This window comes from Sturnira hondurensis, unplaced genomic scaffold, assembly GCF_014824575.4.
Source record: "Sturnira hondurensis isolate 20B ecotype Veracruz unplaced genomic scaffold, ASM1482457v3 Scaffold0008640, whole genome shotgun sequence".
Lineage (NCBI taxonomy): Eukaryota > Metazoa > Chordata > Mammalia > Chiroptera > Phyllostomidae > Sturnira > Sturnira hondurensis.
Window position 1 is genome coordinate 23,611,148 of NW_028081271.1, and position 27,864 is coordinate 23,639,011.

Here is a 27,864-nt window from a genome sequence, read left to right on the forward strand (position 1 = left end):
CATATTTATGATTACAACACTCAGCAAATTAGTAATAGAGAGAGCACTTCTCAACATAATAAAGGCCATGTATGAGAGACCTACAGCCAACATTATACTCAATGGGCAAAAACTAAAATCTTTTCCACTAAGATAAGGAACAAGACAAGGTTGTCCACATTCACCACTTCTATTTAATGTAGTATTGGAAGTTTTAGCCACACTGATCAGACAAGAAAAGGAAATAAAAGACATCAAAGTCAGAAAGTAGCAAACAAAACTGTCATTGTTTGCATATCACATGATAGTGTATTTAGAAAATCCAGTAGACTCCACCAAAAAAACTACTTAACCTAACACATAAATTTGGCAAAACAGCAGGATACAAAGTCAATATCCAGATATCAAAGAAATTTTTGTATACCAACAATGAAACAGCAGAAGCTGAAATCAAGAAAAAATTCCATTTCATATAGCAGTAAGAAAAATAAAATACCCAGGAATAAACCTAACCAAGGAGGTAGAAGACCTGTATGCAGAAATCTACAAAACACTGAAAAAAGAAATCAACAAAGACCCAAACAAATGGAAACATATACCACACTCATGGATTGGAAAAATTAGCAGCATCAAAATGTCCATACTCCCCAAACCAAGTTATAGATTCAATGTAATACCTATTAAAGTACCAATGATATATTTCACAGATAGAGAACAAACACTTCAAAAATTTATGTGGAATCATAAGTTACCCTGAATAGCAGCTGCAATTTTGAGAAAGAAAAGGAAAATAGGAGGGATCACAATACCAGATATCAAACTGTATTACAAGTCCACCATAATCAAAATAGCCTGCTACTGGCACAAAAACAGGCACATGGGTCAAAAACAGAACAGAGAGCTCAGAAATAAACCCAAGTCTCTATGGTCAGTTAATATTTGACAAAGGGGGCAGCAACATAAAATGAAGTAAAAATAGCCTCTTCAACAAATGGTGTTGGGAGAACTGGACAGCTACATGCAAAAAAAACATGAAACTCAGGCACCAAGTTACACCATACACCAAAATAAATTCAAAGTGGATAAAAGACTTAAATATAAGCTGTGACACCTTTAACATCCTAGAGGAGAACATTGGCTGAAAAATATCAGATATTTCATGCAGCAATATTTTTATTGATATGTCCCCTAGAGCAAGGGACATAAAGGAAAGAATAAACAAATGGGATCTCATCAAAATAAAAAAAAAACTTCTGCATGGCTAAAGAAAACAGTATTAAAATAAAGAGAAAACCAACCATATGGGAAAACATATTTGCCAATGATACCTCAGAAAAGGTTTTGATCTCCAAAATATATGAAGGATACACATGACTCCACTCTAAGAAGGAAAGCAACCCAATTAAAAAATAGGCAAAGGACTTGAACAGATACTTCTCCAATGAGAACATACAGAGGACCCAGAGACACATTAAAAGATGTTCAGTGTTCATAGCTATCAGAGAGTTGGTAATTAAAACCACAATGAGATACCAGTTCCCACCCGTGAGAATGGCCATCATAAACAAAGCAAAAAACAAGTGTTGGAGAGGTTGTGGAGAAAAGGGATCTCTAGTGCACTGTTGGTGGGATTGCAGACTGGTACAACCATTATGGAAAACAGTATGGGATTTTCTCAGAAAGCTAATATTGTACCTGCCTTTTGACCCAGCAATTCCACTGCTAGGATTATATCCTAAGAACCCTGAAACACCAGTCCAAAAGAACCTATGCATCCCAATGTTCGTAGCAGCACAACTTACAATACCAAGTGCTGGAAGTCACCTAGATGCCCATCAGTAAATGAATGAATCAAACAACTATAGTTCATTTACAGAATGGAATTTTATGCAGCAAAAAGAATGAAGGAGCTCCTCCCCTTTGGGACAGCATGCATGAAACTGGAAAGCATTATGCTAAGTGAAATAAGCCAGATGGTGAAAGACAAATACCATATGATTTCACCTTTAACAAGAACCTAATCAACAAAGCAAACAAGCAAAATATAACCAAAGACACTGAAATTGTGGACAGGCTGACAGGCACCAGAGGGGGTGGGGGGAATTTCAAGGGAAAAGGGGAAGGCTATACAAGAAGTATATAGGACATATGGACAATAAAACGGGGAGGTGGAAATGGGAGGAAGTTGGGGAGGGCTGGGGGTGGCTTGGGATGGGGGTAAAAGACAGAAAACTGTACTTGAACAACAATTAAAATTTAAATTAAATTTATTAAAAATAGCCCAAATGAAAGAACAGATCAAAGCTCCAGAATAAAAGTACAGTTAAGTGATGAAGAGATAGCCAACCTATTAGATGCACAGTTAAAACACTGGTAATCAGGATGCTCACAAAATTGGTTGAATATCATTTCAAGTTAGATGAAAAAATGAAGGCAATGCTAACTGAAGTAAAGGAAAATGTATATGGAACTAACCAAGGAAACTGGGACTCAAATCAATGGTGTGGACAACAAGGAAGAAACAAACATTCAATCAGAACAGAATAAAGAAACACGAATTCAAAAAAAAATGAGGGGAGGCTTATGAACCTTCAGGACATTTTTAAACATTCCAACATCTGAATCATAGGTATACCAGAAGGAGAAGAGAAAGAACAACAAATTGAAAGCTTATTTGAACAAAAATGAAAGAGAACTTCCCCAATCTTGGAATGGAAATAGACTCCTGGAAGTCCAGGAAGCTCAGAGTGTCCCAAAGAATTTGGGCTCAAGGAGGAGCACACCCAGACACATCATAATTACATTAGCCAAGATTTAAGATAAGGAGAGAATCCTAAAAGCAGAAAGAGAAAAGGAGACAGTTACCTACAAAGGAGTTCCCATCAGACTGTCAGCTGATTTCTCAAAGGAGACCTTATAGGCAAGAAGGGGCTGGAAAAAAGTATTCAAAGTAATGAAAGGAAAGGACCTACATCCAAGATTGCTCTATCCAGAAAAGCTTTCATTTAGAATGGAAGGGTAGATAAAGCGCTTCTCAGATAAGGTCAAGTTAAAGGAGTGCATCATCACCGAGCCCTTATTATATGAAATGCAAAAGGGACTTACCTAAGAAAAAGAAGTCCCTTTTGTTGTACAGTGAAATGACAGCAAACTCACAACTAGAACAGGAACAGACCCACAGAAATGAAGATCACGTGGAGGGTTAGTAACAGGTCAGTGGGAGGAGGAGAGAGGGGGAAATGTACAGAGAATAAGTAGCATAGATGGCAGGTAGAAAATAGATGGGGTGAGGGATAAGAATAGTATGGGAAATGTGGAAACTAAAGAACTTATAAGTATGATACATGGACATAAACTAAAGGGGAGGAATGTGGGTGGGAGGGTGTGTTCAGAGTGGGAAGTGAAGGGAGGAAAATGAGACTGTAATAGCATCATCAAACATGTATTTTTTTAAAAAGAGGAAAATGGACTGGAAGAAAATCACTACAAGTATAGGTAGTGAATTGTTTTCCCTTTCCACACATATATTTGTGTTTTATGTGCTTGTTTGTTTTAATGCCATTAATGTAAAGATGATTTTTCAAAAGTACTATAGTTTGAAAATTTATATAGCTTAACAAATTATTTTATTTTTTGAATTTTCTTTTTTATTATTGTTTATGCTATTACAGTTGATCCAAATTGTTCCCCCTTTCCCTACCCCCTCATTGCCCAGCCTAACCCCCACTCCCATTGTCTATCCCAGCATCATTGTCCATGTCCTTGGGTCTTTCATTTGTGATCTTTGACTAATCCCTTCACCCTTTTTCAAACAGCCTGCACCTCCCTCCTCCCCTCTTACCACTGTCAGTCTATTCCATGATTCTGTGCCTCTGGTTTTATTTCACTCATTAGCTTATTTTGTGTTTTAGATTCCTCTTATAGTTGAGATCATACGGTGTTTGTCATTCACTGACTGGCTTATTTCACTTAGCATAATAGGCTCCAATTCCATTCATGCTATCACAAAAGGTAGGTATTCCTTCTTTTTTCTGCTATGTAGTAGTCCATTGTGTAAATATACCACAGTTTTTTAATCCACTCATCTACCGATGGGCACTTAAGCTCTTTCTAACTCTTGGCTTTGTAAATAGTGCTGCCATAAACATAAAGGTGTGTGGGGAAAAGGGAACCCTAGTGCACTGTTGGTAGGAATGTAGACTTGTGCAGACACTGTGCAAAACAATATGGAATTTCCTTAAAAATTAAACATGGAAATGCCTCTTGATTCAGTGGTTTCATTGCTGGTAATATACTTCAAGAATCCCAAAGTCCAAGTCAAAAGAACTTAAATTATTTTAAAGCATATAGCCAAGTAACCATCATCATCCAAGACAAGAAATAGAATATCCCCAGTGTCCTATATCCTCCCCTTCCACGTTCCCTCCTGATCACAACCACTTTCCTCACACAGTTTGACACTCTAATGGCTTCTTTAGGGCTTAGTTTCTTGAATATCTTTATTATTTTACCTCCTAAATTTGCATGCCTAAGTCTTCATTTTTAATATTTTTTTTCACTTCACTCACTAACACTATGTTGAATATAAGTGACATCCTTATCTTGCCTCAGGTCTCCAGGGGAAATTTTCCAACTTTCAGTGTTAAGTAGGATCTTTCAGTACCTTATATTTTTATCACTAATGGCTGGTGACATTTGCCAAAGCTTTTTGTGCAAATAAATTAATTATGAGTGGTTTCTTTTAATTTGTATATCTTCCTGTAATTTACAATCTGATAAATTGCATTGACTTATTTGAAAATATTAAACCAACCAGCAATCATAGAGCAAACTCTGATTTGTCATGTTTTTTATGTTGTTGAATTTTTGTACTTCTGTGTTCCTTGAGATTTTTGCACCTCTGTTACTTAAAAAGATTTATCTGTATTATACTTTCTAGTAATTTCTTCCTTAAGTTTTTATAGCAATATTATGCTAGTTGTGAAGACTTTTATTTTTCCCCCTGCTCTATAACAGTTTTATGAAACTGAAATTAATTATTTGTTGAATTTTTGGTAGCACTCACTGATGAATCTGTCTGGCCTGGGCTTTTCCTGTAGGAAATTTTTTATTACAGATGTAATTTATTTAATATTGATAAGTCTAGTTAGGTTTGATTTTGGCAAGTTGTAGTTTTCTAGAATTTTGACAGTTTTTTCTAAATATTATAATATTTTCAAAGTATTTAGGCCTTTCTTATTCCCTTTTTAGATATAAATGCTAGTAAGTATAGACAGACATACAGCTAGGTACATAAATAAATAGACATACCTACCACAAAAACCACACAATGCTATTATTATTATATTTATTGTCAATATTTACTTATATATACCCACATATTCAACTTACTTTGTTTCTTATTCCTTTCTAAATCTTTGACCTTCTAGCTTGAATAATTTCCCTTTTGTCTAAAGAATATCCGTAGGATTTACTTTCATATAGATCTGCTGGTAGCAAATTCTCTCTCTTTTGTGTCATTTGAAATCCCTTTTCATTAGTTTTATCCTTGTAGGTTTTTTTTTTTTTTGGTATAGAATTCTGATTGAGAGTTTCCTCTTCAGTTTTACTGAAATTTCTGATAATCCCCACACACATTTTAAAAATATATTAGTGCTAGAATTTCTCTGTTTCTTCTTTTTTGGATCTGATGAAATTCTTTTAATAGTTTTCAATTACCTTCCAATATTTCACATTCTTTCTTTTTACTGAATATAGTAAGCAGAGGTGTTTTATTGCATGTTGCTGATGATGACATTGTGAACCCCTGTGAGCTGTTTTTTTTTTTCTTGTTATCCCTCATGGTATATTTTCTTACATTTTTTTTAAAAGAATTCACAGTAGATTGAATGCCAGCCTGTGAACCAAAGGGTCACCAGTTCAATTCCCAATTGGGACACACACCTGGCTCGCAGGCCAGGTCCCTGGTGAGAGGTGTGCAAAATGCAACCACACATTGATGTTTCTCTCCCACTTTCTCCTTCCTTTCCCCTCTGTCTATAAATAAATAAATAAAATATTTTTAAAAGATAATTCATAGTAGTATTTTAAGGATAAGGATGCCACATTTCTTCAGATAGGCTACTCCTCTACTTTTTCGAGGACACAAGGAATTCAGAGTCACCTTAGTCTAAGCTCAAGTTTTGAGTTAATGCAAAGCCAGGCTGTAATTCAGGAGAAGGAGGACATACTCTTTTTTCACTTGTTCTATGCTTTTGCTTTTTGGTGTTTCATTCTATGGCAGGAGCTGATTTACCAGGATATTCGTTTTTGATGCACTCTGATCCCCCAAATTAACCAAAAGGTCACCCTCTCAAGCATCTCTTATGGTCAACAAATGTGACCAGGGCAAAAGTGTTTTCATGTTTCTGGATCACCCTTCTAGGTTCTTGTTATCTCCTGGTCTTGGAGTAATGGTCTTTAATTTTCTTTGATGTTTTTAAATCCTCTCAAATTTTCTCAAGGATTTTCAGCTGTCTTCTGCCAAAAGGTGTGTAGGGACATTACCAGAAGCAGAAATATGCATCTCTGTCTTTCCTTAATTGTTTATACAGATAATGAATTTCATTTATAACAGGAATATTTTTAATTAGAAAAGTAAGGCCAGTTTATCTACAAAATATATAAAGAACTCACATTACTTCACTGCAGGAATATAAACAACCCAATTAAAAAAATGACCAAAGGACATGAACACTCACTTCCCCAAGGAGGGGGCCCAGATATATGAAAGGATACGCAGCATCAGTAACCATCAGAGAGATGCACACTAAAATCAAAATGAGATATCACTTCACACCAGTCAGAATGGCCATCTTAAACAAATCAACAAACAAAAAGTGTTGGAGAGAATGTGGAGAAAACGGAACCCTAGTGCACTCTTGGTGGGAATGCAGACTGGTGCAGCCACTGTGGAAGACAGTATGAAATTTCCTCAGAAAACTAAAACTGGAATTGTCTTTTGACTCAGTATTCCATTGCTGTTATTATACCTTAGGAATCCTGAAACACTAATTCGAAAGAACCTGTGCACCCCACTCTTGATAGCAGCACATTTTACAATACCCAAGTGCTGGAAGCAACCTAAGTGCTCATTAGTAAATGAATGAGTCAAAAAACTGTGATACATTTACACAATGAAATATTATGCCACAGGATGGAAGAAGGAGCTCCTACCCTTTGCAAAAGTATGGGTGGAGCTGGAGAGCATTATGCTAAGTGAAATAAGCCAGGCAGTAAAAGACAAACACTGTATGATCTCACCTATAGGTGGAACCTAACCAGCAAAACAAAAAAGCAAGCAAAATATAACCAGAGACATTGAAACTAAGAATAAACTGACAGTAACCAGAGGGGAGGTGAGAGGGAATAATGGGGAGAAAAAAGGGAAGGATTTTCAGGAACATGTATAAAGGACACATGGACAAAGCCAAGGTGGGGTGGAATCAGGGATGGGAGGTGGGAATGGCTGGGGTGGGGGGAGTGGTGGGAGAAAATGGAGACAACTGCACTGTGGGAGAAACTCCATCCAGTAGCATGCCCTCTCATCCACCACAGGTGAGAAATAAATCATCCGGGGCACAATCTTGCTGTTCCAGTGGGAAAGGGGGTGGCAATTTCTTCTAGTGGAGAATGCCCTGAGCCCTTCTCTCAAATGGCTTTTATTGGGAATGATATGTGTAGGTGAATACATGAATAGCTCCATCAATCAATGTCAAAGGCTATGACTAGTGCAGAGCTAGTCATACGAAAATAGGTAATTATCTATACATAACAATTGAAGGAACACAGAGATTTGTCATAGGTTGATGTGGACTCTGGCCAGAAGTGTTCATGGTGTCGTGGATGCAATGAACAAATTCACACAGACTATAGAAGTCCTGTGGAGAAAAAGGAACAGAAAGTCCACTCTCTGAGAGAGCACCTCAACCATTGTCTGGACAGGCTTTTATTGCTTTCCAGTAGCATTACATCAAAGAAGGTTCTCATTCATAATGCTCAGGTTTGCTTTAGGTGATTACTTTTTACAGATAACAAAGGAAAGGATGTTACTGATTACTTCTTACAGATTAACAAGGAAAAAATGTTGCAAATGCAAGGGAACAATAAGAGTTATGGTCTGGTTACACTCTATCCTTGGGAGAATTAGCACAGACTTCAGGAAGTCACTTTCAAGATATGCAGTAAATGTTTTCTGCTTCAACTCAGGGTGAGAGAGTTTTAGCAAGAGCAAGCCTCAACACAGCCTAGGTATAATGCCCGCTGGGTTTTCCCACAGGAAAGCTAATCCATGGGTTTGGCTCCTGTGTGCAGACTCTCACCTGTCAGTTTCCCGATAGGGCTGGGCTACATTTGCCAAGTGGATCGGTTCCTTGTAATAGGTCAGGCTCTGTTAGTCGTACTGATGCCAGAGGGTCTCTAACAGGTATTTCATGAGATAAGGAGTTTACTCCTTATGCCTTGAACTTAAACATTGGGTTTATATCACCTGGGCTATACTAAACAAAGCAGAGAAAGCTCAAAGGATACAATGTATTTATCAAACCTGGTTCCCATATGAACTTTTGGTGTTAGAGTCCAGTCATGCTTGCCACCTGTGTTTTTACCCTGTTTTCCAGAGAGACTTACTAACCCCTTACAGGGCTTGCTCTCATAGGACTGCAATCTTGGAAACCACACAGAGTGGTCTGCAACACTGTACATGAACAACAATTATAAATTTTGGGAAAAAATAATAAAACCACAATGAGATACCACTTCACACTGGTCAGAAAGGCCATCATAAACAAATCAACAAACAGCAAGTGTTGGAGAGGTTGTGGAGAAAGGGAACCCTAGTGCATTGTTGGTGGGAATGCAGACTGGCGCAGCCACTGTGGAAAACAGTATAGAATTTCCTCAGAAAACTAGAAATGAAACTGTCTTTTGACTCAGCAATTCCACTGCTAGGATTATACCCTAAAAATCCTGAAACACCAATTCAACAGAACCTGGGTACCCTAATGTTCATAGCAGCACAATTTATAATAGCCAAGTGTTAGAAACAACCTAAGTGCCCATCAGTAAATGAGTGAATCAAAATATTGTGGTTCATCCCTGGCTGGAGTAGCTCAGTGGATTGAGTGTGGTGGGCCTGTGAACCAAATAACCAGGGTTCAATTCCCACCCACCCCCTGGGAACATGCCTGGCTTGCCGGCCACTTTCCAGCAGGGGACTCACAAGAAGCCACTATACATTGATATTTCTCTCCCTCTCTCCTTCCTTTCCCCTCTAAAGATAAATAAATAAAATCTTTTTTTAATAATTGTGGTTCATTTACACAATGGAATACTATGTAGCAGAAAGAAAGAAAGAACTTCTCCCCTTCTTGACAGCATGGATGGAACTGGAGAGCATTATGCTAAGTGAAATAAGGCAGGTGGTGAGGGACAAATACCATTATGATCTCACCTTTAACAATAACCTAACCAACAAAACAAATAAACAAGCAAAATATAACAAGATACATTGAAATAAAGAACTAACACTAACCAGAGAGGAGGGGGAGAAGGATAATCGGGGTTATAGGAGAAGGGCCATCAAGTAACATGTATAAAGGAAGTATGGACAAATCCAAAGTGAGTATTTTTAAGGTTAGGAGACAGAGATGGGTTGGGCAGAGTGCATGGTAGTGTTGTGGGGGCAACTTTGACCACAAAGTCCCCCCATCTGCCACAGATGAAAGTGAAACTACCAAGACATGATCTGCTTGGGGAAGAAAGGTGGCCAATCCCTCAAAAGGGAAGGGCCAAGAGGCCCCTGCTCAAGGGGTTTTCATTAAATTCATTTGCACAAGAATACAGGTAAGGATCAAACAATAGATAGCATTTGAAGAGCTATGAGGGCTTATTCTCAATCAGGGTCAAATAGCTAAAGAGCCATAAAACGTTGAGGAACAAACTTCTTGCTTGGACCCTTATCATTTAAATGAGAGTGTTCTAAACAAAGCAGGTTTCACAGGATTTTTACATATTCTTTCTTAGGCCTGATCACCCCGGGAACCGCCCTTTTCAGCACAAGGCTGCACCGCCTTCCCCATCACAGGTTTTTAGGCTTAAGTGTATTAGAGTCAGGAAGCGCGTTTCCCAGATCCAAATGGGAACTTGGGCTATGTCACAATAGCCAGGGGACAAGGGTCCATCACTCCCTCTTTGTCATAGCCCCACGAGTCCTTCCATGATGGCCTCCTAAGTGATTGTATCTGGCTTAGGTTGCCCCTCTCTGTGTGAGAAGTCTTACCCATCAAGGACATCAACCATGCTTTGGGGGCAGGGGAGTAAGCTGAGGCAGCGTTTGCTACCAGAGGTAAGCCTTGTCTCCTGTGGCTCGAATTCTGGAGGTTACTGACTCATCCTTAGCCATGGGGGTGGGGGGTAGTTACAACTCCTGAAACCAGGCAGAGCGGTTCCCAATAGTGAGGTGAAAATGGAGATAACTGTACTTGAAAAACTATAAAAAAATAAAGAAAGAACAAAAATTCAAACTTTGAAATTTCACAGTTAGAATTTTTATCATTGAAGTATACTTCAACAACAATAAAAAATTTTTTAAAAAGAAATGTATAGAGTACCTGTAAAAATTCATGCATTGAATAGCAAATTGATTAGATGCAACTCAAGAGAGAATCTATATGCTAGAAGATATATAGGAGGGAATCAACTAGGTAAGTATAGCAGGACATATAGGTGGAAAATAGGAGGTTTAGCATAAAAAGAAAAAGTCTGACATGCAACCAATAGGAATTTCGGAGGAGAGATTGGTGAACTAAGGAAGTAGCAGCAATATTCAAAGGTGGAAATTGTCCAAACTGAAAAGAGATATGCATCATAAGACTGAAGAAGTTCACACTACCCTGAGCAGAATAAATAAAACTAAATACCCATAAAGACACACCATAATAGAACTGAAGATGGCCTGAATCAACAAAAGGCTTGTTCTAAGCCTGTCGCATCCCCCATTTTATTGTTTTACCCTTAATTGTATTATTGATCGCCGTAGTTTTTATTACTACCAATATATAGTTAACTTCTTGTTTTAAAATTTCAGCCCAGATGCATATATATAACTTCATTTAAATATATCAAAAATAAACTGAAATTTAGTGCTCAAGATGAATTTTGTCGTAATTCCTGCTGGCCACTGCTCACCTTCAACCACCACTATTGTCAAGGCAAGTCTTCATTACCTGATTTTCTAGTCTTCTCTCAGAATACTGTTTTCTCTAAAAGTAATAATCTACACTTCCTTTTGTTTCATTGCTATAATCTTTGACTATGCCAGTCTTCTATTCCTGATTCTTTGCTCTAGCTAATTTGAAAGAGGAATGGAGTACATTTTTAAAAATACACAGCACATGCTCTCTACCCACACTCCTTTCTCTCTTCTTAAAACAACCCCTCAATAGCTTCCCATTCTTAGAGGGCTCCTAAGACCTGTATGGTCTGGTCTTTTCCACCTCTCTGTCTTGCTCTCTTCTCTCCAGCCTAATTGATCCCTTCTCCCAGGCTCTATCTTTCATGCTCTTTGCATCTACCTGCCTCCACAAACTGGACATCTTCTTATTAAACTCAAGTCCTCAGTCCCCGGGAAAATCTTGCCTGGCTCCCAATTTGATCACACTCCACTGCAGCATCCTTTCATGAAACATTGACCTTTTATTTATGACATTGATATTTAGCTCCCCACTAAACCATAAGCTCCAAGTGAACAGAGGCCACCTTTTTGTTAATCTTCTTATATTCAACATTTACCACATCACCTTGCACATCAATGGCATTAAGATATATTCCTGCCCTGGCCAGTGTGGTTAAATTTGTTGGAGTGTCATTCCATAACTGAAAAGTTGCAGGTTCAATTCCCAGTCAGGGCCCATGTCTAGGATGTGGTTTGATCCAGATCTGGAAGCACAGAATCTCTGGCCCAGGTATGTACAGAAGACAACCAATTAGTACTTCTCTCTTGCATCAATGTTTCTTACTCTCTCCTCCTCCTCTCTTCCTTTCTCTCTCTGAAAACCATAAAAAAGTGTCCTCCAGTAAAGATTAAAAATACCCCTCTAATGAAGGATTTTCACTGGTTCTTGTTTTTATAATTGTATCCCAAATACTTCAGTGAATCAGCACCTTTTCCAATATAAACTCAAACATAATGCTGACTTATGAATATAGCAAACATGTCTTCTGAAGACATAGGCCCCTTCCAGCTGTGAACATCATAATGTTTACTGTTGCAAGTGAGTCTGGCTTTAATGGCTTGGCCTCTGTGTGTGTATGCTCAACTTGCACATTTATTTATAACATTTGTCTTTCTCTCCCTTATGATGGCTTGCCCAAGAAAGAGCAGAATAGGTGCTTCCTTAAATCATTTTACATCTGCTTCCAGCAAGTCACCCATGCTAGTCCTTGATCCTTGTTGGAGACTCACTCCTGGCTATCTGGCCTCTTCCCAAGGAACCTCACTGACTTCTGGTTTGGTTGTCTGCAGAGTCTGCCAACTGGGGTGTGCATTTCCCAATTCTACTCCCTCAGAAGTTGGTAATTTGTTTTTATTTTTCTGCTGTAAAACTTCCTGACCATAAGTAACTCCAACTATATGATATTGACATGGTGGGAAAGAAAAATTTTGACTTCAGAACTTATTTTTCAGTCAAGTGAAATGTGGGTGAGATGGTCATGGTAGACATCACTGGGAAGGTGACACTAGGGCACACTTTAAGGGACAATAATCACAATCACATGTAACATAAATCTCCTCTATTGAAAGGAGAAGTATCCACTTCAAGATAGGCTTCAGTTCTGTTGGTATTGCTTTGTTACCTTCTACAGACATGTCTGTGAATCCAACTACAATAGATTGATTGGGTCCTCTCAAATTTGTATGTGGCAGCCCTAAGGCCCAAGGACACAACAAGAAGGCAGCTATTTGCATATTAGGAAGAGTGAATTCACCAGAACCCAGCTATGATGGCACCCTGATCTCAGACTTCCAGCCTCCAAAACTGTGAAAAATAAGTGTCTGTTACTTAAACCACCCACTCTATGGCATTTTGTTATAGACCAAGCTAAGACACAAACTTCACAGTCTATACATACCCTCCCACAGGTCTCCCTTTCATGTACCTAATTACTAGTATAAAACACTTCCTAAGCTTTTTATCCCAAATAAAAAAGTGTCCCTGGCCGGTGTAGCTCAGTGGATGGAGCATGGGCTACTAACCAAAGAGTCGCTGGTTTGAGTCCCAATCAGGCACATGCCTGGGTTTTGGTCCAGGTCCACAGTAGGAGACATGCAAGAGGCAACCACAGATTGATATATCTCTTCCTCTCTTTATCTTTCCCTTCCCTTCTCTCTAAAAATAAATAAATAAAATCTTTTTAAAAAGTGCACTTCCCTTTAGAAACCAGGTTCCACCTGGACCAGTTGATATAATTAGATTTTCAGAAGTATGTCCAACTATCTCTCACTTTTCCTGAGCTCTTCAGAGATGCCATTTGAGAAATGTCCCACTATTTCTACCAGGACTGAAATTTACTCTTCTTTCCCACGGACATCTGGTTGTTAACACCCACTGTACCACACTTTGGAGTGCACACCATTATCCTTGTCAAAGGAAGTGTTTGGCCCTGGCTGGCGTAGCTCAGTGGATTGAGCATGGGCCTGTGAAGCAAAGGGTCGCCAGTTTGATTCCCAGTCAGGGCACATGCCTGGGTTGCAGGCCAGGTCCCCAGTAGGGGGGATACATGAGAGGCAATCACACATTGATGTTTCTCTCCCCCTTTCTCCTTCCCTTCCTCTCTCTCTAAAAATAAATAAATAAAATATTTTTTAAAAAAGGATGTATTTGGCTTAAAGAGGATATGACTATAATACTACTTTCCTTTCTCTACTTAGAGCCACTGTTGGAGGAAAAAACCTGTCCCCTGCAGATGATCAGCACCAGGAACTCTCAGTACAGCTCACTGGATTAGAGAGGGAGGGCCAGTGCCTGAATATTTTGGTTCCTAGGACTGTTGAGATGGTATCATATGAGGATTTGCTGAGCATTTTCAGCACTGTAAATACAAGATAAATTGAATGGTAGCTGTATGTACTGGTGGTGAAAAGTTCTCCTTCACCTACCACCAGCCTCTCTCAGCCCAGGTGTAGACCTGTACCTTATAGGCCAAATTCTCTGCTAATATGGAGAGCTGATTTTCCCAAGAGCCTGCTCAAGACTGAGAGTTTGTGTCACCCATGGAAGAAGTCTTTCTCCTCACTTCCTTCCCTCCCTGCTCCATCTCCTTTTCTCTTTCTCTTGTCTGGAGCTCTTGCTGAGCTGTTTCTGTGGGAGCTGCAGCTGCAGAAACAGAAGATGCTGATTTAGCCATCAGCATCCTGCCTGGCAGTGCAGGAAAGCCAGTTGGTGATTGGAATGATGAATATTTAGTCCGCTCATCTTATGTTTCGGGTAAATGAACTGATGCCCCTATTTAGATGATCAACAGCCAACAGACTGAAGATGCTTTCCACTGAAATAACAACAGTAACTGTAATGAACAAGGGCATTCAAAGACAGTCATCTTCCTTGTTCTAACAGGAGGATCAGTCCTCCAACCAGGAGACAGCAGGGCTGACGTATTATCTATCTGGCTATAGTTTGATCCCAGGTAGCATGGTTGATCATTTTAATTCCTCTAACATTTCCTTCTTAAATTGTCCTTCAAGCACTTTTAATATATTTTATTGATTATACCATTACAGTAGTTCTATCCCTCCCTTCATTCCGTCCACCCTGCACATCATTCCCCCCTTTAGTTTATGACCACCTGTCTCAAGTTCTTTAGATTCTATATTTCCCCTACTATTCTTGCCCTCCCCCTTATCTTTTTTCTACCTACCATCTATGCTACTTATTTTCTGTACTTTGTCCCCCCTTCTTCTCCTCCCACTCCCCTGTTGCTAACCCTCCATGTGATCTCCATTTCTATGGTTCCCCTCCCAATCTAGCTGTCCTCTTAGTTTGCTTTTGTTTTAGGTATGATTGTTAATAACTGTGAGTTTGCCGTCCTTTCACTGTTCATATTTTTTATCTTCTTTTTCTTAGATAAGGCCCTTTAACATTTCATATAACAAGGGCTTGGTGATGATGAACTCCTTGAATTTGACCTTATCTGAGAAACACTTTATCTGCCCTTCCATTCTAAAGGAAAGCTTTGCTGGATAGAGCAATCTTGGCTGTAGGTCTTTGGATTTCATGACTTGGAATACTTCTTTCCAGCCCCTTTTGGCCTGTAAGGTCTCTTGAGAAATAAGCTGACAGTCTGATGGGCACTCCTTTGTAGGTGACGGTCCCCTTATCTCTTGCTGCTTCTAGGATTCTCTCCTTCATTTTAATCGTGGCTAATGTAATTATGGTGTGCCTTGGTGTGTTCCTTCTTGGGTCCAGCTTGTTTGGGACTCTCTGAGCTTCTTGGATTTCCTGGAAGTCTATTTCCTTTGCCAGACTGGGGAAGTTCTCCTTTATTATTTGTTCAAATAAGTTTTCCACTTGTGGCTGTTTCTTTTCCCCTTCTGGTACCCCTATAATTTAGGAATGTTTAAAGATGTCCTGGAGGTTCCTAAGCCTCTCCTCATTTTTTTGAATTCTTGTAACTTCACTTTTTTCTGCTTGGTCATTTTTTTCTTCCTTCTGGTCCATTCCCTTGATTTGAGTTCCAGTTTCCTTTCCATCACTATTGGTTCCCTGTGCATTTCCCTTCATTTCAATCAGTTTAGCCTTCATTTGTTCCTCTAATTTGTGACTAAAATCAACCATTTCTGTGAGCATCCTGATCACCACTATTTTGAACTGTGCATCTGATAGGTTGGCTATTTCTTGGTTGCTTAGAGTTATCAGCTCTGAGGCTTTGAGTTCTTGAGCCATATTTTGGACTGTTCGTGCCTGTTATGTATGAGGAGTGGAGTCCAAGGTGTTCACCAGGCTGGGGCAACACCTTGCATGTTCATCAGCGGTGGGGTTGTGATGCTGTATGTGGGGGTGGGGGTCAAAGGAAAGAAATGGTAGTCCCCTCTGCTGCCTCCCACTCAAGAGCCAGGGCTGTGCAGCCTGTCCCACTGTGCGCAAATGTGCGACTGCAGTCAACCTACCGCCTTGGGTCCTCGCTTGGTTCTTGGCTGGGGCCTGCTCAGTCAGTATCACTGCTCACTTCTCTGTTGGTTTATCTGTGTGTGAATGTGTGACCGTGGTCAGCCTGCTGCCCTGCACCTTCACTGGGTCCACCCGATGCTATCCTGGCTGCCTGAGCACCTGAGGTCGGGGGATCTTTCCTGCCCGTCCCTGCTCAGCTGCTGGCTCTGCCCCTTTTACCAGTCTGGTTGAACGGTCCATTGTTGTTGGACTTCCATATAGTTCAATTTTCTGTTCTTCGGCTGCATCTTTGTTTACTAAACATTTGTTGTATTCCAACTTGGTTGTGGGAGAAGGCACAGTGTTTCCACCTATGCCTCCATCTGGGCGAAAGTCCCCCAAGCATTTTTGAGGGACAGTGTGGCCTACCATAACAGAATTCCTCTCAAGTCATACTGAGAGATTTCAAATCTGTTGTTTTAACACTAGCATAATTTTCAACAATTTTCTTTTTCTTTCTGTGCTTCAATCTCCTCACCTGTAAACTGAGGATAATAAAAGTCCTTGTGTCATGAGGTCCTCAAGAGTAGCTGAGTTACAGAGTTAGTATATGCAAATCTTCAGACCAGTACCCAGTACATAATAGTGAGTGGTCTATTGCTCTGTAGCTAAATAAATACCTGAGTGTCTTAAGACAGCAGCCTTTGAATGCTGATGGATTTGCCTGTCAGGAATTCAGGCAGGGTTCAGCTAGAGGAGTCTTTGCTTCTCAATAGTATCAGCTGCAGGATGGCCTAGCTGGTCTGAGAACCTAATTTGACTTCTCTTAGATATCTTGTGCCTGGGCTGGTGTGACTCAGAGATGAAGACCTTAGGCTGGAGCACTTAAAAGTGACTTCTCCCTGTGATTTAGGCTTTATCACAGCACAACAGTCTCAGGAGAGGGACTTCTTACATGGCAGATCAGAACTCCAAGAGTGAGTATCTCAGTGAACAAGGCAGAAGTGACATGGCCTTGATGACCCAGCCTCAGATAGCACACACCATCCTTTCTGCTGCATTCTATTGGTGACAATTAAGGCACTAAATGCAGCCCTGAATCAAAAAGAGAGGAATTTAATTCTACATTTTAATAAAGGAAGGGTAAGGTCACACTGTAGAAGCACATGTGACCAGAAATATTGCTGTGATCATCTTTGGACAGTACAATTTACCACAGAGAGTAAAATGGTTTAACTGTCCTTTTAATTACCTTTTTCTTCTCATCTATATGAGCAACAGAGGGTGGGGGAATAACAATGCTCTTGCTTAATGGATGGCCACATTGAAGTTCAGTAGAGTAGCTTAGTTTGCCCATAATCATCTCCTTAATTCAAACCGTGTTTAGAACCTGAAGCACCCTGAATCCTGAGCAACCTATTGATTTCCCTCCTAAGTTCCCTGGGAATGACGTGTGGGTGTCTGGGTACAGCTACATTAAATGATACTCCTTTCTTATTTGGGACAGAAGGCCTAATCTTTGCATTTCAAGATATAAGAAGCTGCAAAGACTAATGGGGGTTCAATTTTCTATATGACTTGTCTGTTTTCCTATTGAGTAATCTGGGGAGGAGTTGTGGGACAGGAGGAAGAAGCTCAGCATCATACAACTAGGTTGGACACCACACCTTCTGAGGCTCTTTCCACAAAGCTGTATTGCTCGTTGTTGTTAGAAGTCAGACTATCTGTGACACTATCCTCTGTATAGTACTATCATGGTGAATTTATGGTACTATGCATTTGTCAAACCCATGGAACCTTACAGCATGATCAATGAACCTTAATGTATACTAATAAAAAAACTGATTAGAAAGTCATGCCTTACCAGGATGGAATGCAGATTGTAACAAAAGAATCTGTGTTAAAAACATATGAAACAACTTAACTGAAGAAGGTGGGAAGAGATTGTTAACCTAAGAAACTTCAGAAATGAGTTAAGACTATAATACTAAAGGCAAAAAGAATTGTACATAAGCACTAAACTCTAGTTGATAAAGTTGTTTCCCATGCAGATACAGGTAAATAATTATGAAACTATTATGAATTTATACAATAGCAGATGGTTGGAGCCAGGTTTCTCGCTGTTGGAATAGAAGGTTACAGAGAAACAAGGGAAGAAGGCTAAAATAATCTGTTTTACTGTATTACAGCCAGAAACTAATCAGTATTAATATTTAGCTTAATATAGATACAGATAAATACATATAATTATACATATAGAAACATTTCTATGTGTAAATATGTAGAAATATGTTTATTTCTACGCATAAAATAACATGCATGCATACACATATATATTTCCCATTTCCTAGCTCTGTTGCTTAGAAAACCCAGCAGCAACAATCACACCCAGTTCTCAGATCTTGGTTTCTGATACCATTTTCCAATAAAAGGAACAAGAAATCCATGGGGAAATGGATGATTCTAGGACCCAGAAACAGCGTCTTCTAGTGTAAAGAAGGAAATGTACTCCAAAATCAAAAAGATGGGGGTATGTCACAGGAGCCAGCCTAAAAGAACCCTCAATGGCCATTTAGGCTTTAAACTAATTATACTTTTTATGTGCATCTGATTTTTATTTTCCACATAAGAGAGAGTTATAATATTTATCTGATGGTTCTTATGACAAGTATGAGGAACAATAGCACACTTATCTACTTTATGTCAGATCCCATACCAACATTTTACTTTCTGCATATTATTTTCTTCTTTGCATGAAATCATTATTATTAATTCTGCCTTCTCCAATAATGTATTATAAAAAATTTTAAATACAGAAAAATTAAAAGAACTTATAGTGAGCACTTGTATAGAAACCAGCATTTTTTATTTCTTTTATTTTTTTTTACTTTTTCAAAATATATTTTACTGATTATGCTATTACAGTTGTCCCAGCTTTTCCTCCTCTTTATTCCCCTCCACCCTGCACAACCCCTTTCACCAGCATTCCCCCCTCTTAGTTCATGTCCATGGGTTGTATATATAAGTTCTTTGGCTTCTCCATTTCCTGTACTGTTCTTAATCTTCCCCTGTCTATTTTGTACCTACCATTTTTGCTTCTTAGTCCCTGTACATTTTCCCTCATTCTACCCCTCCTCCTCCCCAATGATAACCCTCTAAGTAATCTTCATTTCTGTGATTCCTGTTCCTTTTCTGTTGTTTGCTTAGTTTGTTTGGTTTTTGTATTTAGGTTCAGTTATTGATAGTTGGGAGTTTGTTGTCATTTTACTGTTGATATTTTTCACTACCTTCTTTTTCTTAGATAAGCCCCTTTAACATTTCATATAATAAGGGCTTGGTGATGAAGAACTCCTTTAACCCAACCTTATCTGGGAAGCACTTTATCTTCCCTCCCATTCTAAATGGTAGCTCTTCTGGATAGAGTAATCTTAGATGTAGGTCCTTGCCTTTGCCTTTCATGACTTCAAATATTTATTTCTAGTTTCCTGCCTGTAAGGTTTCCTTTGAGAAATCAGCTGATAGTCTGATGCGAACTCCTTGGCAGGCAGCTGTCTCCTTTTCTCTTGCTGCCTTTAAGATTCTCTCCTTATCTTTAAACTTAGGCAGTGTAATTATAATGTACCTTGGTGCGTGCTTCCTTGGGTCTAGCTTATTTGGGACTGTCTGAGCTTCCTGGACTTCCTGGAAGTCTATTTCCTTTGTCAGATTAGGGAAGTTCTCCTTCATTATTTGTTCATATGTTTTCAATTTCTTGCTCTTCCTCTTCTCCTTCTGGCAACCCTATGATTCAGATTTTGGAACGTTTAAAGTTATCTTGGAGGATTCTAAGCCTCTCCTCATTTTTTTATAATTCTTGTTTCTTTATTCTGTTCTGATTGAATGTTTATTTCTAATTTCTGCTCCAAATTGTTGATTTGAGTCTAAGTTTCCTTCCTGTCACTGTTTGTTCCCTGTACATTCTCCCTTATATCACTTTGCATAGGCTTCACTTTTTTCTCTATTTTGTGACCATACTCAGTCATTTCTGTGAGCATCTTGATTACCAGTGTTGAACTCTGCATCTGATAGATTGACTATGTCTTGGTCACTTCATTCTATTTTTGGAGCTTTGATCTGTTCTTTCATTTGTGCCCATTTTTTTTTTGTCTTGGCATGCCAGTTATGTAGTGAGTGGTGGAGCCTTGGGTATTCACCAGGGTAGGGCAACCCAATTTGCTCCGTTGTGGCTCTGTATGTGGATGAGGGGTATGAAAAGGAAGAATGCCACTTACTCAGCTCTCAGCTGGCTTTCAGTCACTTCCCCTGCTACCCACAAGCAAATTGGGCCCGTCTGGTGCTGATTCCCTGGTGGGTGGGTTTTTATATTGTCTAGGATCCTGTGGGTCTCTCCAATAAACTCTCCTGTGAGACTGGGAGTTTCTCCCAGCACCAGAACCACCACAGGTTTTTACAGTCGGAGGTTTTGAGACTTTATTTCCCCAAGCTGGAACCCTGGGTTGTACAGTCTGTCTTGCTCCCCAGTTGTTCCTCCCAGTTTATCCACACACAAATATTGGAGCTCTGGGTCTGCCAGCTGCTGCCTTGCCCAATGCGCCAACCATCACCTTGCCCACCCCATTTCTCAAGACACTGCCTTACCATGAGTCCTTTCCTCCCCAGCTGCCTGTCTCTGCCTCTCCTACTGGTCTGGATGAATGTTTGTTCTTTAACTCCTTGGTTGTTGGACTTACATACAGTTCATTTTTTCTGGCAGTTCTGGTTATTTTTTGTTTTTAAATTTGTTGTTGTCCTTCTTTTGGCTGTGTGAGGAGGCAGAGTGTATCTACCTAAGCATTTATCTTGGCCAGAAGTCTCTTTTTAAAATTTATATTATTAGGTATCTGATCATCTATCCATTAATGCATCTTTTAAAAAATGCTTTTCAATGTAACTTGCAGACACTCCCTGTTAAATATGTCTGCATATGAATCCAGTCATGTAGATTAAGAAAAAAAGAACAATGAATTTATATTCAGTGAGGTGAACTTATCCAAGATCACACAACTGGTGGAAGACAGAGACTCTGACTCCTGGACTGTAATACATACTCATGAATGGAAATTACTGCCATCGTTCTCATTCACTAGGCAAAAATCCCATTTCCTTTCTAGAAATAAATGGGGAGGAGATTACAGATTTTAATAGGAGACAAAGTTCTGTCCTTTTTCTTTAAATTCCCCTTTGGGAAAAATAAAAAAATATTAGAAAGGAAATGTATGCTTGGATATATGTAATGTATGGGTTCAAGGTGGCTAATGTCTACCCCACATACATGGACACCCCACTGTGTTTGTTTCATCCCTTTTGTGGTGGTGGTTTTGTGCCACTGAAAATCTAGCAGGGTCATAGTGCAATGACTCTACAGAATTTGTGGGTCCACCCTTTGTTATCTGCAGAAGAGCCCCCTGGAACTAAAGAGCCCCCTTTACTTTACTTTACAAAAGTAAACTAGGGTCCCCTTTCCTCCACAACCTCTCCAACACTTCTTGTTTGTTGTTTTGTTTATGATGGCCCTTCTGACTGGTGTAAAGTGGTATCTCATTGTGGTTTTAATTTGCATCTCTCTGATAGCTAGCGATATTGAGTATCTTTTCACATGTCTCTGGATCTTCGTATGTCCTCCTTGGAGAAGTGTCTGTTCAAGTCCTTTGCCCACTTTTCAATTGGAATGTGTGTCTTCTTAGAGTGGAGTCATGTGTGTTCTTTGCATATTTTGAAGATTAAAACTTTGTCTGAGGTATCATTGGCAAATATATTTTCCCACACAATTGATTCTCTTTTTATCTTAATACTGTTTTCTTTAGCCATGCAGAAGCGTTTTATTTCGATGGGATCCCATTTGTTTATTCTTTCCTTTATGTTCCTTGTTCTATTGTTCTAGGGGCTATGCCAGAAAAATGTTGCTGCATGAAATATCTGAGATTTTCCTCCTTATGTTCTTCTCTAGGACTTTAATGGTGTCACACCTTATATTTAAGTCTTTTATTCACCTTGAATTTATTTTGCCGTATGGTTGTAAGTCAGTGCTCGAATTTCATTTTTTTCCTATGTAGCTGTGCAGTTCTTCCAACACCATTTGTTGAAGAGGCTATCTTTACTCCATTTTATGTTGCTGCCACTTTGTTGAATATTTATTTACTGTAGAGACTTGGGTTTATTTCTGGGCTCTCTGTTCTGTTCCATTGGTCCATTTGCCTGATTTTCTGCCAGTACCAGGCTGTTTTGATTACAGTGTCCTTGCAATACAGTTTGGTATCAAGTATTGTGATTCCTCCTATTTTTCTCTTCTTTCTCAAAATTGTGGCTGCTATTCAGGGTCGTTTATGGTTCAAAATAAATTTTTGAAGTGTTTTTTCTACATCTGTGAAATATGCCATTGCTACTTTAATAGGCATTGCATTGAATCTGTAAATTGTTTGGGGTAGTATAAATATTTTGATGATGTTAATTCTTCCAATCCATGAACACGGTATGTGTTTCCATTTGTTTGTGTCTTCCTTAGTGTGTTTCTTCAGTGTGTATAATTTTCTGCATACAGGTCTTTAACCTCCTTGGTTAGGTTTATTCCTAAGCATTTTATTTTTCTCTTTGTTGTATTTAAGGGTATTTTTTCTGCTGTTTCATTCTCGATATACAAAAATGCCTTTGATTTCTGGATATTGGCTTTGTATTCCTCTGTTTTCCCAAGTTAATTTATTAGGTCCATCAGTTTGGGGTGGAATCTATATAATTTTCCATGTACACTATTATGTCATCTGCAAATAGTTGCAGTTTCGTTTCCTCCTTTCTGATTTGGATGCCTTTTATTTCCTTTTGTTGTCTGATCGCTGTGGCTAAAACTTCTAATACTATATTGAATAGAAGTGCTGAAAATGGACAACCTTGTCTTGTTCCTGACCTTAGTGGAAAAGCTTTTAGTTTTTGCCCATTGACTATGATGTTGGCTGTAGGTCTTTCATATATGGCCTTTATTATATTGAGGAATGCTCCCTCTATTCCCACTTTGCTGAGTGCCTTTATCATAAGTGGGTGTTGTACCTTATCAAAAGCTTTTTCTGCATCTATTGATATGACCATGTGGTTTTTGTCTTTGCTTTTGTTTATGTGATGTATTACATTTAATGATTTGTGAATATTGAACCATCCTTGCATCCCTGAGATGAATCCACTTGGTCATGATGTATGATCTTTTTGATGTATTGTTGGATATGGTTTGCCAATATTTTGTTGAGAATTTTAGCGTCTATGTTCATCAGTGATATTGGCTTGAAGTTTTCTTTCTTTCTTGTGTCTGTGTCTGGTTTTGGAATTAGGATGATGCTGGCTTCGTAAAAAGAGTTTTGGAGTCTTTCATCACTTTGAAGTTTTTGAAATAGTCTGTATGATAGGGGTTAGCTCTTCCCTTAAAAGCTTTGTAGAATTCTCCTGTGAAACCATCTGGTCCAGGGCTTTTGTGTGATGGGAGTCTTTTGATTACTGTTTCAATTTCATATGCTGTTATTGGTCTATTCAGGCTTTCTGCTTCTTCTTTATTGAGTTTTAGAAGATTATATTTTTCTAGAAATTTGTCCATTTCACCTAGGTTTTCAAATCTCTTGGCATACAGTTCTTCATAGTAATTTCTTACAATCCTCTGTATTTCTGTGGTGTCAGTTGTAATCTCTCTTCTTTCATTTCTGATTGTGTTTATTTGGGTCCTCTCTCTTTTTTTTCTTAATCAGCCTGCTTAAAGGCTTGTTGATTTTGTTATCTTTTCAAAGAATAAGCTCCTGGATTCATTGATCCTTAGAATTGTGCTTTTAGTCTCTATGTCATTTAATTCTGCTCTGATCTTGGTTATTCCCTTCCTTCTACTTGCTCTGGGATGTCTTTGTTGTTGTTCCTTGAGTTCTTCTCGGCATAAGGTTATGTTGTTTTTTTGAAATGTTTCTATCTTTTATAGGCAGGCCTGTATTGCTATGAACTTCCCTCTCTTGACTGGGTTAGCTGTGTCCCATATGTTTTGGGTTGTTTTGAGTTCATTTTCATTTGTTTCCAAAAACTTTTTGATTTCTTCCCTACTTTCAATCTTGACCCATTAGTTGTTTAATAGCATGCTATTCAATCTCCATGAGTTTCAGTGTTTGGGGGTTTTTTTCCTTGGGGTTGGTTTCTAGTTTCAATCCCTTATGGTCAGAGAAAATGCTTGGTATGATTTCAATTTTCTTAAATTTGTTGAGGTTAGTTTTGTGTCTTACCATATGGTCTATCTTTAAGAATTTTCCATGGCATTTGAAAAGAATGTGTATTTAGCTTCTTTTGGATGAAGGGCTCTCTCTCTCTCTCTCTCTCTCTCTCTATATATATATATATATATATATATATATATATATATATATATACATGTTTATGTGTGTATCAGTTAAGTCCATTTCATCTAGGGCAATGTTCATTGTCACAATACCTTTGTTGATATTTTGTTTGGAAGATCTATCTATTTTTGACAGTGGGGTGTTAAAATCTCCTATTATAACTGTGTTGCTGTCAATATGTTTCTTGAAGTCCCCTAAGATTTTCTTTATATATTTGGGTGCTTCTATGTTGGATGCATATATATTTACAATGTTTATGTATTCTCACTGGAGTCTTCCCTTGAGTATTATGAAGTGACCTTCTGGCTCTCTCTTTATGGCCTTTTTTTTTTTTGCAGTGTATTTTATCTGATACGAGTATTGCCTCCTTAGCTTTTTTTTCTTTTTTGCTTGGAAATTTTGTTTCCAGCCCTTCAGTTTTAGTCTGTGTAGGTCTTTTGTCCTAAGGTGGGTGTGTTGTCATGAGTGTGGGTGTGTTGTCAGGTGGGTGTGTTTAGGTGGGTGTGCAACATATGTGTGGGTCATGCTTTCTTATCCATTCAGCTATTGTATGTCTTTTAATTGGAGCATTTAATCCCTTTACATTTAAGGTTGTTATTGATAGATACTTATTCATTGCCATTTTCATATCTGTGTTCCCCTCTGTCTCTCTCTTTTCCTCTCTTTCCTTAAAGCACTCCCTTTAGCATCTCTTGTAGAGCTGGTTTGGTGGAGGTATATTCTTTTAGACTTCTTTTGTCTGGAAAGCTCCTTATTTCGCCTTTTATCTTGATTGAAAGCCTTGCTGGGTGAAGTAGGCTTGATTGTAGGCCTCTGGTTTTCGTTACTTGGAGTATTTCTTGCCATTCTCTTCCAGCTTGGAGGGTTTCTTTTGAGAATCAGTTGTTAACTTTATTGGGTTTCTTGTATGCTCTTTTCTTTTTCTTCCTTGCTGCCTTTAAGATTCTCTTTGTCTTGGAATTTTACCATTTTTATTATAATGTGTCTTGAAGTGAGCTTTTTGGGGTTCCTCTTGATTGGGTCTCTTTTTGTCCTGGATCTGTGTGACTCTCTCATCAAATTAGGGAAGTTTTCTATCATTACTTTTTAAAATAAATTTTCTATCTTTTTCTGTTCTTCAAAAAAATAGAATGCTTCACAAATTTATGTGTCATCTTTGCACAGGGGCCATGCTAATCTTCCCTGTATTGTTCCCATTTTAGTATATATACCGCCAAAGTGAGCACTGTAAATGTACAAAGTTTTTTTAATTTATTCATTTACTGATGGGCTCTTAGGTTCCTTCTAGCACTTGGGTAATGGAAATTGTGCTGTTATGAACATTTAAGTGCCTAGGTTCTTTTTGATCAGTGTTTCAGTTGTCTACAGTCAATAAATATTTGACTAAGAGGACAGAATAATAAAATGGATTTAAAATAGCCTCTTGAATGACTGGTGTTAGAAGATCTCAACAGCCACTTGCAAAAAAAAAAATGAAACCCAATCACCAACTTACACCATACACAAAAATAAATTCAGTGTGGATAAAAGACTTAAATATAAATTGTGGCACCATAAAAATCCTAGTGGAGAACACAGGCAGAAAAATCTGAGATATACCAAACAGTAATATTTTTACCAATATGTCCCCGAGAGCAAGTGACATAAAGGAAAGAGTAAACAAAGGGGACTCCATCAAAATTAAAAGCTTCTGCACAGCTAAAGAAAACAGCATTAAAATGAAAAGAGAACCAACTATGGGAAGACGTATTGCCAATGATACTTCAGACAAAGGTTTGATCTCCAAAATATACAAAAAATTCACATGACTCCACTCCTGGAAGATAATCATCCCAATTAAAAATGGGAAAAAGCCCTAAACACACACTTCTCCTAGGAGGACATACAAAAACATGCCCAACATCACTAGCCACCAGAGAGATGCCAATTAAAACCACACAATGTTACCACTTCACACAGGTCAGAATGGCCATCATAAACAAATCAACAAAAAGTTTTGGAGAGGATGTGGAGAAAAGGGAATTCTAGTGTACTGTTGGTGGGGATATAGATTGGTGCAGCCACTCTGGAAAACAGTATAGAATTTTCTTAGGAAACTAAAAATGGAATTGCCTTTTGACCCAGCAATTCCACTACTTGGATTATATCCAAATGAGCTTGTTTTAGGAGATCCTTTCATATTCACCTTTTATGACCCCTATCAGGTTAGAGAATATAATGTCTAGTGGGAACACTCTCTCTGACACTCTGGATAATCAGGTGTTAATTCCAGCTTGGCCATTGACCAGATGTGGCCTTGGTCAAAGCATTTAATATTTCAGGGCCTCAGCATATCTTTCTAAGATATTTCTATTATGGTCCTGAATTTTATCCAGGGATAACTGATTACAGATAATCTATAGGAAGTTGAAAGGTTTTCTGGGGAACAGGGAGCCACAAAGGGACCTGGAGTGGTCTACACAAGATAATTTGGTGGGCAGAGATCTATAGTTGCCTTCCCTGCCCTGTCCCTGCACCACTTCTCCCAGTGAGACCTGCACCCTCTAGTACTGGACCTCTGGACAGTACCTGATAGGGGACCATGTGTTCTACAATTGTTTGTTTTGTTTGTGGAACATGCTCCTTCTCCTTTTCTCTATTTGAAATTTAGGAATTTAATGACTTGGTATGTACCAAGGGATATCAGCATTCTAGAAGGCTGTCTCCTGTGACAGAAGACAAGGGAAGTCCATATTTTGATGGAGACTTTTTTAGGTTAGCAAGAGGTTTCATGAAGAAGATCTGAGGGCTAGATGAGACTTGAAGACATATGACTGAGTTGTGAATTGTCATTGCTGACTCACTTTTCCCACCTCTTCAGTGGCATTGCTTTTCACAGAGGTTGTTAGAGTATAGGGAAAGGGGCAGAGGAGGAAAACGTTGCTTTGGGCAAAAGGAATAAGGTACTATATGGCTGGTATGATATGACGCACACACACACACACATACTGTGTGTTATTGCTTTTATTTGGGACCTACACTGCATCTAGTGGATCATTTCGGTGCTGTGCAGAGACACCCTCTTCAAGGCCAATATCCCATTTCCCCCAGTTGCATGAAGGGTGAGTTCTGATGGCTCATACTGGCATCCCTCACAGGGCACTGCCTTCAGCTATAGGGAAGTGCTTTGTCCAAGATTCCAGTTCAATCACAAAATTATGGTACCATAATTTTTTGATGCATTCACTTACTGATGGGCACCTAGTTTGCTTCCAACTCTTGGCTATTGTAAATTGTGCTGCTGTGAACATTGGGGTGCATAGGTTCTTTTG

The 27,864-nt window shown here is 38.8% G+C and overlaps 1 long non-coding RNA gene and 1 other non-coding gene across 2 annotated transcripts; both read right to left on the bottom strand.

Annotated features, from left to right (window-relative positions):
- Nucleotides 1-4,049: 4,049 nt before the first annotated feature.
- Nucleotides 4,050-27,864, bottom strand: LOC118993226 (uncharacterized). The gene is made up of 3 exons (XR_005067803.1): nt 27,810-27,864; nt 17,187-17,191; nt 4,050-4,089 (listed from the first exon to the last, which is right to left on the bottom strand). It is a non-coding gene; the product is annotated as an uncharacterized LOC118993226 (long non-coding RNA).
- On the bottom strand, nt 25,673-25,779 carry LOC118993254 (U6 spliceosomal RNA). Its single transcript, XR_005067810.1, has one exon. It is a non-coding gene; the product is annotated as a U6 spliceosomal RNA (small nuclear RNA).